The 9,121-nt window shown below is 38.9% G+C and overlaps 1 pseudogene; it reads left to right on the top strand.

Moving 5' to 3' along the window:
* Nucleotides 1-2,571: 2,571 nt before the first annotated feature.
* Nucleotides 2,572-4,346, top strand: LOC120362202 (elongation factor 1-alpha 1 pseudogene; annotated as a pseudogene).
* The last annotated feature ends 4,775 nt before the right edge of the window (nt 4,347-9,121 follow it).

The raw sequence follows: 9,121 nt of genomic DNA, 5'->3' as shown, positions 1-9,121 counted from the left end.
CAGATTGTCACCTGGGCATTGGGGACTTTAAAGGACCTCAGTGATGCTAAGGGTTGAAAACCATTGCCTTCAAGAACCGTCACCTGCCAAGGTTGTGGATCTGCCAAGGAGGATATGTGTATCATGTATCTCCACCCTGCAAAAGCCAGTGAGTGCCCACACTGAACCATTTCAGAAGTGAGTTGTCCACCTGAGAAGTGAGAACCTGTGTGTCATGGTAATTCTTTTTATATTTATTTTTTGAGATGGGGTCTCGCTCTGTTGCTCAGGCTGGAGTGCAGTCATATGATCTCACCTCACTACAGCCTCTGCCTCCTAGGTTCAAGCGATTCTCCTGCCTCAGCCTCCTGAGTAGCTGGAACTCCAGGTGCACACCACCATGCCTTGTTAATTTTTGTATTTTTTAAATAGAGATGGGGTTTTGCCATGTTGGCCAGGCTGGTCTCAAACTCCTGACCTCAGGTGATCCACCAACCTTGGCCTCCCAAAGTACTTAGATTACAGGTGTGAGCGACCATGCCCAGCCATGTTGTGGTAATTCTACATTGCATTTCTCTTATAACAAGCATAGTTGAACATATTATTACATGTCTAAGACCATTCATACTTGCTTTTTTTGTGAACTACATCTTATTATGGTCATTATACCATTGTTCTTTCTCTTTATAAATTAAAGAAATTAGTTCCTTGTGGAAAGAATTTTTGTTTGTTCATTTTTGTTTCATTTGTCAATGTCTTGACTGTCTTACGACATTTTTCTCTATGAGAAATGTTTTATGTCATCAAGTTTATCAAAAAGTCCTGGCTTCTGAGTTGTGAATCAGACAGAAAGATTCTCCTTAGTCTGAGATTATTAGTATTTTTTAAATTTTATGACTTCTTCTAGAAATTTAAAGGTTTTATTTTTGACGTTTAAACTTTTACTCATCTGAAATTGTGGCATTTATTCTAGCATTGCTTGTGCGGTATGGATCCAACTTTATTATTTTTTCCAGATGTTCAAACACCATAAACTCACAAGCTGAATTATTAATTCTCTCATTGATTTGAAATGCTACTTTCATCATATACTAAATTACTATATGTACCACTTCCACACTATTTTTCATTTAGTTAGAGAACTGTGATATAAATTTATAATATGTTATAATAAATGATCCCTTATTACTCTCGCTTTTTAGAAATGCTCTGGTTTTTATGCTTGATAGTTTTCATTAATTTTAGAATCAGCTTTTCTGGTCCCAGAACAATCCTGTTGTATTTTTGTTGTTGTTGTTGTTGTTGTTTTTTGTCTTTTTGAGATGTACTCTGTCGCCCAGGCTGGAGTGCAGTGGTGTGATCTCAGCTTACTGCAACCTTGCCTCCTAGGTTCAAGCAATTCTCCTGCCTCAAACTCCCAAGTATCTGGGATTACAGGTGGCTAATTTTTGTATTTTTAGTAGAGATGGGGTTTCACCATGTTGGCCAGGCTGGTCTTGAACTCTGACCTTGTGATCCACCTGCCTTGGCCTTCCAAAGTGCTGAGATTACAGGCGTAAGCCACCATGCCTAGACTAATCCTGTTGTATTTTTATGGGGAGTATGTTGAATTCATTTAATTAGAACTGGCCACACATTCCATCATGGCCCACCTCCCACTGACTTCTACCCTTATTTCTGTTTTCCACCTTTTACTGAAAATTCCAGCTCCAACAGTACACTTGAAGTTCTGTAGACACATCATGTTCCCTCTTTATCTTTCAATGAGCTGAAAGACTTGAACTTAGGCTCATGGAACCCTCCCCTATCCCAGCACCCTTCACAGGGCACCGATGCCTACCCTCCCCACTCTCAGCTTAGATCTTTTCAGAAGACTTGGCAATTCCTCAGGGGCACCCTAACACATTGTGTTGCAACTGCTCATTCACTGGTGTGAGAGAGGAAGGTCAAAACGTACATGCTTAGACTCTGATGTGCAAAAAACTATGAAGTGAAACTTTTTCTGTAAAGGACCTCATGTTAGCTTAAAATTTTCATATCACCTATAAATGGGTGAAGAAAACCCTTGAAATTGCTATCTCACCGCATAGCAACGAGTTCAAGAACTAAACTCCATAGAAATCATTGCCTGAGTCCCATGCTAACCCGTTATTTGGTGCATGTGCTGAGAAGACCCAAATAGCATAGTAAAGGCTTTGAAAACTGAAGGGAAATTGGAACCACCACAGATAGAAGGCAAGCTAGAATTTTCTGGGATGATTTCCTGTCATCTAGAGTAACATCCTCCAATGGGGAGTGATGAATGACCAGGTGTTGTCTTCCTCAGACCTGGAGCAAGGCCAGGATGTTTTCTCCCACTGCTTTTGTTCACATCATCTGGAAGTCCCAGCTAGTGAAACAAAGCAAGAAAAATAAGTCAAAGGCATATAAATTGGGAAGGAAGAAATAAAACTGTACCCATTAGATTGGCCATCTAAATATCCAATCATGTAGACAAGATTGTCTACAAAGAAAATCCCATTAAATCTAGAAAAACTTCTCAGAACAAATAATTGAGTTTAGCAGGTCACAGAATATAAGGTTATTATGCTATAACAATCATGTTTCTGCTTTTTCGCAACGGGTTTGCCGCCAGAACATAGGTGTCGTGAAAACTACCCCTAAAAGCCAAAATGGGAAAGGAAAAGACTCATATCAACATTGTCGTCATTGGACATGTAGATTCCGGCAAGTCCACCACTACTGGCCATCTAATCTACAAATGCGGGGGCATTGACAAAAGAACCATTGAAAAATTTGAAAAGGAGGCTGCTGAGATGGGAAAGGGCTCCTTCAAGTATGCCTGGGTCTTGGATAAACTGAAAGCTGAGCGTGAACGTGGTATCACCATTGATATCTCCTTGTGGAAATTCGAGACCAGCAAGTACTACGTGACTATCATTGATGCCCCAGGACACAGAGACTTCATCAAAAACATGATTACAGGGACATCTCAGGCTGACTGTGCTGTCCTGATTGTCGCTGCTGGTGTTGGTGAATTTGAAGCTGGTATCTCCAAGAACGGGCAGACCCAAGAGCATGCCCTCCTGGCTTACACACTAGGTGTGAAACAACTTATTGTTGGTGTTAACAAAATGGATTCCACTGAGCCACCCTACAGCCAGAAGAGATACGAGGAAATCGTTAAGGAAGTCAGCACTTATATTAAGAAAATTGGCTACAACCCCGACACAGTAGCATTTGTACCAATTTCTGGTTGGAATGGTGACAACATGCTGGAGCCAAGTGCTAACATGCCTTGGTTCAAGGGTTGGAAAGTCACCCGTAAGGATGGCAATGCCAGTGGGACCACACTGCTTGAGGCACTTGACTGCATCCTACCACCAAGTCGTCCAACTGATAAGCCCTTGCGCCTGCCTCTCCAGGATGTCTATAAAATTGGTGGTATTGGTACTGTTCCTGTTGGCCGAGTGGAGACTGGTGTTCTCAAACCTGGTATGGTGGTCACCTTTGCTCCAGTCAACGTTACAACTGAAGTGAAATCTGTTGAAATGCACCATGAAGCTTTGAGTGAAGCTCTTCCTGGGGACAATGTGGGCTTCAATGTCAAGAACGTGTCTGTCAAGGATGTTCGTCGTGGCAACGTTGCTGGTGACAGCAAGAACGACCCACCAATGGAAGCAGCTGGCTTCACTGCTCAGGTGATTATCCTGAACCATCCAGGCCAAATCAGTGCTGGCTATGCCCCTGTACTGGATTGCCACACAGCTCACATTGCCTGCAAGTTTGCTGAGCTGAAGGAAAAGATTGATCGCCGTTCTGGTAAAAAGCTGGAAGATGGCCCTAAATTCCTGAAGTCTGGTGATGCTGCCATTGTTGATATGGTTCCTGGCAAGCCCATGTGTGTTGAGAGCTTCTCAGATTATCCACCTCTCGGTCGCTTTGCTGTTCGTGATATGAGACAGACAGTTGCCGTGGGTGTCATCAAAGCAGTGGACAAGAAGGCTGCTGGAGCTGGCAAGGTCACCAAGTCTGCCCAGAAAACTCAGAAGGCTAAATGAATATTATCCCTAATACCTGCCACCTCAGTCTTAATCAGTAGTGGAGGAAGAACGGTCTCAGAACTGTTTGTTTCAATTGGCCATTTAAGTTTAGTAGTAAAAGACTGGTTAATGATAACAATGCATCGTAAAACCTTCAGAAGGAAAGGAGAATGTTTTGTGGACCACTTTGGTTTTCTTTTTTGCTTGTGGCAGTTTTAAGTTATTAGTTTTTAAAATCAGTACTTTTTAATGGAAACAACTTGACCAAAAATTTGTCACAGAATTTTGAGACCCATTAAAAAAAGTTTAATGAGAAAAAAAAAACAAACAATCATGTTTCTACATATTAACAGGAATAACTGGAAATCAAATTTGAAAAAGTAGTATTATTTACAATTTTATTAAAAAATGTAACATTTAGGTATAAATCTAATAAAATATATACCGTATTTATATTCTGAAAACTACAAAGTACTGATGAAAGAGATAGATGAAAATCTAAATAAATGAAGAGATATAACGTTTGTGTATTGAAACAAACAATATTAGCATGCCAATTTTTCCCCAAATGATCTATTGATTCAATGTAACTCTAGTCAGAATCCCAAAAGGATTCCTTGTTCATATTTATGAACTGAGTCTAAAATTTATTTAGAAATCCAAAGGTATTGGAATAACCAAAACAATTTTGACAAAGAACAATCAAATTGAAGGATACATGCTGCCCTATTTCAAGACTTATTCTAAAGCTATAGTAATCAAAATAACATGGTTTGGTGAAAGGATAGACAGAACAATAGAACAGAATAAAAAGTCCAAAGACATATCTACACAAATGTGGTTAATTGATTTTTGCAAGGGTGCCAAGACATTTCACTAGAAAAAGATTTTCCAACAAATTGTGCCAAAACAATTGAACATCCATAGGCATAAAAGTAACCTAGAATTACATCCTGGAGCATATACAAAAATTAACTCAAAATGAATCATAGCCCTAAATGCAAAATGTGAAACTATAAAACTTTCAGGAGACAGTAGAGGGAGAAACTTTTGTGATCTTGGATTAGACAAAGTGTTCTTAGATATGACACCATAAGCAGGATGCATAAAAGAAAAACTTGATAAGCTGGACATCATTCAAATGAAAGTTCTTGGCTCTGTGAAAGACACTCTTAAGAGAATGAAAGAGACAGGTTACAGACTGTGAGACAATGTATCTAAATCACATATCTGATAAAGCATGCATATCCAGAATATATAGGGACTTTCAAAACTCATCAATATGAAAAAGTCTAGTTCATTAAAGAAATAAACAAATGATTTAAAAAGACAGTTCACCAGAGAAAACATAGGATAGACAAATAAGCACATAAAATATCTTTAATGTTATTTAATCCTCAGTAACTTGCAAATTAAAACCACAATGATGTAGCACTACACAAGTACAGAAATAGCTACAATAATAAATAGTGGCAATATAAATGCTGGTGAGTGTGCAGGGCGACTGGTAAACCAGTAAATTTCTGGGAGGAATGCAAAATGGTGTAGCTGCTATGGAAAATAGTTTGGACATTTCTTATTAACATATTCAATTTCATGAGAATATATTAATTCAGCAATCCTATTCTTAGGCATTAAAGTAACCTAGAACTATATCCTAGAGCTTATACAAAATTAACTCAAAATGAATCATTGACTTAAATGCAAAATGTAAAACTATGAAACTTTCAGAAGACAATGGAGGGAGAAATCTTTGTGACCTTTCATTAGACAAAGTGTTCTTAGACATGACGCCAAAAGCAGGATGCATAAATAAATGAAAATATTCACATAAATATCTGTATGTGAGGATTTACTTATAATCCCCCCAAACTGGAAACAGTTTAAATGTCCTTCAGCTGGTCTGTGGATAAACAAATTGCAGTAGACCCAATCAATGTAATATACTCAAGAATATACAACATGTTTGCAAAGGCAAAATTATAGAGATGCAGAATAGCTCAGTAGCAATTAGAGAGAGGGTTTTCACTACAATGTGGTGGTAAGATGAATTTTTTAATAATGGTGTAACTGTGTTATGGTGGTGGTTACAAAAATTTATGCATTTGTGAAAACTCATTGAACTGTACACCAAAAAGAGTGAATTTTACTATAGAAAATTCAATAGGCGATGAGAGAGTATCTGCATTATGATTGAGTAAAAAAGTTCATGTGTTTAAGACATACTTATCATATGTCAAGACATTCATTGTATCATCCTATTTGAAGTACCCTAAAAATTTCCAAAAATGTTAAGAATTATCATCAAAATTGCAAAAACATGTCTTCTCCCAAAAGTAAGTAAAGATAATTTTAAGTCTAAGCTCCAGGATTTATGCCCATTTTGGAATTATTCTGAAGCCCATATACATAGTAAAATGGTACACAGCTACCCTCTGTGTTCTGTCTTATTTACGGCAATTTCTGTATTTCAATATCTGAAATATAAAGTATGTGGATAATCTGGAATAACCACTGACATTGTCATCAAGTAACATGAAGATGCATGGCTGCAGAAATTGATTTAATATGTGGTCTTTGCCACTGAAAAACTATTTTTTTTTTCTTAGAGAATGCCATTGAAATAGAGCTTTGTCTAAATAATGAGAAGTCAGAAATGTAAAACACTCACTTCCTATAACAACCTCAGAAATTTTCCCATGTTTATCTACTGCTTATGTACTTAGTTAAAAATAATCATTTCAAAATTACTTCAGTGGAGTCAAATAGATAGTCATTTGAAAATTCTGTGACAGCCTTAAGCTAGTTCATCTGAAGGTGAGCATGAAGGTTGTGAAGGAGAGCATGAAACTCCAGTGCTCTTCCTCTGATCTCCTCACCATGAGGCACCAAATCAGAGAGTGGTTTTGTAGACTCATAAATTCTCCTCAAGTCATTGCACAGCAGAGAAAATGGCATTGTACATACTCCAGGATGAACCCAGAAGGTCCCTACTGGTGGACTGTAGAGAAGCCATCTGTAACAACAGCAGAAGAATCATCTACATGTGCCTTTTATGTCCTGTTTGCTGCTGGAAAAATGAAATGTGGCCCAGGAAATTCTGTAGTAATACAAGCACAAAGTCATCTTATTGTGATCCTTCTCCTTTGTGAAAGAAGGACAATTCTTTTGTGTGTGTGGGTGTGTGTGTGTATGTTTTTTGTGTGTGCGTACATAAATTATGCTATACATAATTTATGGATACACACTTTCAGTATACATCAACCTAGACCAATTAAAAATAGCCTTAACATTTACTGAGCATTTGCTATTACTGGTCTAGCACTTTGTATTAACTCATTTAACCTTCACAAGAACTCCATTATTCCTATTTACAGATGAAGACATTGACAGTCTGGTAAACAACTTGAACCCAGTCCACATAGATGATAATTGGTTACACCAAGACTTGGAACCAGGCAATCTTCTTCCACGCCTTCACTATATATATATATATATATAGTGAAATATATATATATATAGATATATAGATATATATTTTTGAGACAGGGTTGTGCTCTGTTGCCCAGGCTGGAGCACAGTGGTGCAATCATGGTTCAGTACAGCCTCGAACTCTGGAGCTCAAACAATCCTCCTGCCTCAGTCTCCTGACTAGCTGGGACCATAAGTATATACCACAATGCCCAGCTAATTTTTTTTTTTTATATTGTGAGAAGATGGAGTCTAACCAGGTTGTCCAGGCCCAAATGATCCTCCCACCTCTGCCTCTGAAAGTGCTGGGGTTACAGGTGTGAGCCACCATGCCCAGCCAAGCCTTCACTTTGAACTGCCCCTCTGCTTAGGTTCAATATGTGTTTCATTTTAGAAACTTCCCCCTACCTTCAAGCATGACTGTAGGACCGAGAGGAGACTGAGAAACACAGGAAGCACCAGAGTGGTTGAAAGGAGCTGAAGACTCAGACAGCAGCCTAGACACTAAGGGTCCAAAGCCAAGGCCAAGGTCAAGCAGCTGGACAGAGACACAACTGCAAGCACAGACGTGGATCCTGACCTGATTTTCTGCAGAAGCAAGTCCCTGTTCAGATTTCTACTGCCTCCTTTTGGAATGAAGCCAGGTATAAAAATCTAGAGAAACCAACAAAAAGCCTGACAGACAAATATTTGTTGTCTAGGACTAAGAGGTACAGTTGAGACTGGAACGTAAGACTTGAGATGGGGGAGGTAGGTGAAGAAGGAAGACAGTAAGTCTGTAAAGATAGTGCATGCATATTTAAAATGTTCTGCAATTTACAAAATATGGTGGGGCTAGCTAATGTGGACTTTATGCCAGAGAAAGTAAGAGATTAGCAAGTTCAAGCAATGTACTCATAGTAACCCAGCAAGTTAGTGCAGAACCAGCACTGTTTGCTAAAATCTCCTCTCTGCCTGCCCATTGGGTATTCTTTCTGTGAAGCCAGGCTGCTTCTCAATTAGTCAATTCAGGCTCCAAAGGCCAATCAAAATTATATATGGAAACTTAAACTTGTTTCACTGAAATGTTCCCAATAGAGCGGTTGTGCTACATAAAAATATATGTAAAATGTATAAAGTTAAATAGTACCAGCTGTAGAAATAATTTCTAACTCTTGAACACATACATGCACTATGTCCTGATGTACTGGCCACTTGTTTTCTTCCCAGACCGGTCCTTTCCATCATGTGCTCCTGTGGACAATGACCCCAGCTCAGCTAAGTAGTTGATGGGACGTCTGATTCAGGTTGGACTTAACAGAGACGTCTGATTCAATCAGTATTCTTCTCCAGAAATTTTGTAACCAGGACTTGTAAAGGGAGGGAATTGCTCTCCAGTGGGGAGAGCCGCAGAACGTGAGATGTGGGGACCAAAGGCAGCCATGTTTTCTGTCTTGTGATGGAATCCAATCTTCGGCAGGAGAAAAAATATGAAGCCAGCACTAGTAGGTATGAGAGAAATACAGAGTTCTAGCTGTGTCAAAACTTTGTTTCTCAGCGTTCTTGAAGTCCACGTATGTGTTTGCCCTGTCCATGATTCAGTTGGATTGTATGCCCTGTCCTTTTCTTTGATCATATGGGATGCCCCA

This window comes from Saimiri boliviensis, chromosome 15, assembly GCF_048565385.1.
Source record: "Saimiri boliviensis isolate mSaiBol1 chromosome 15, mSaiBol1.pri, whole genome shotgun sequence".
In the NCBI taxonomy this organism is placed as follows: domain Eukaryota; kingdom Metazoa; phylum Chordata; class Mammalia; order Primates; family Cebidae; genus Saimiri; species Saimiri boliviensis.
This window is presented reverse-complemented; position numbering and strand designations above follow the sequence as displayed.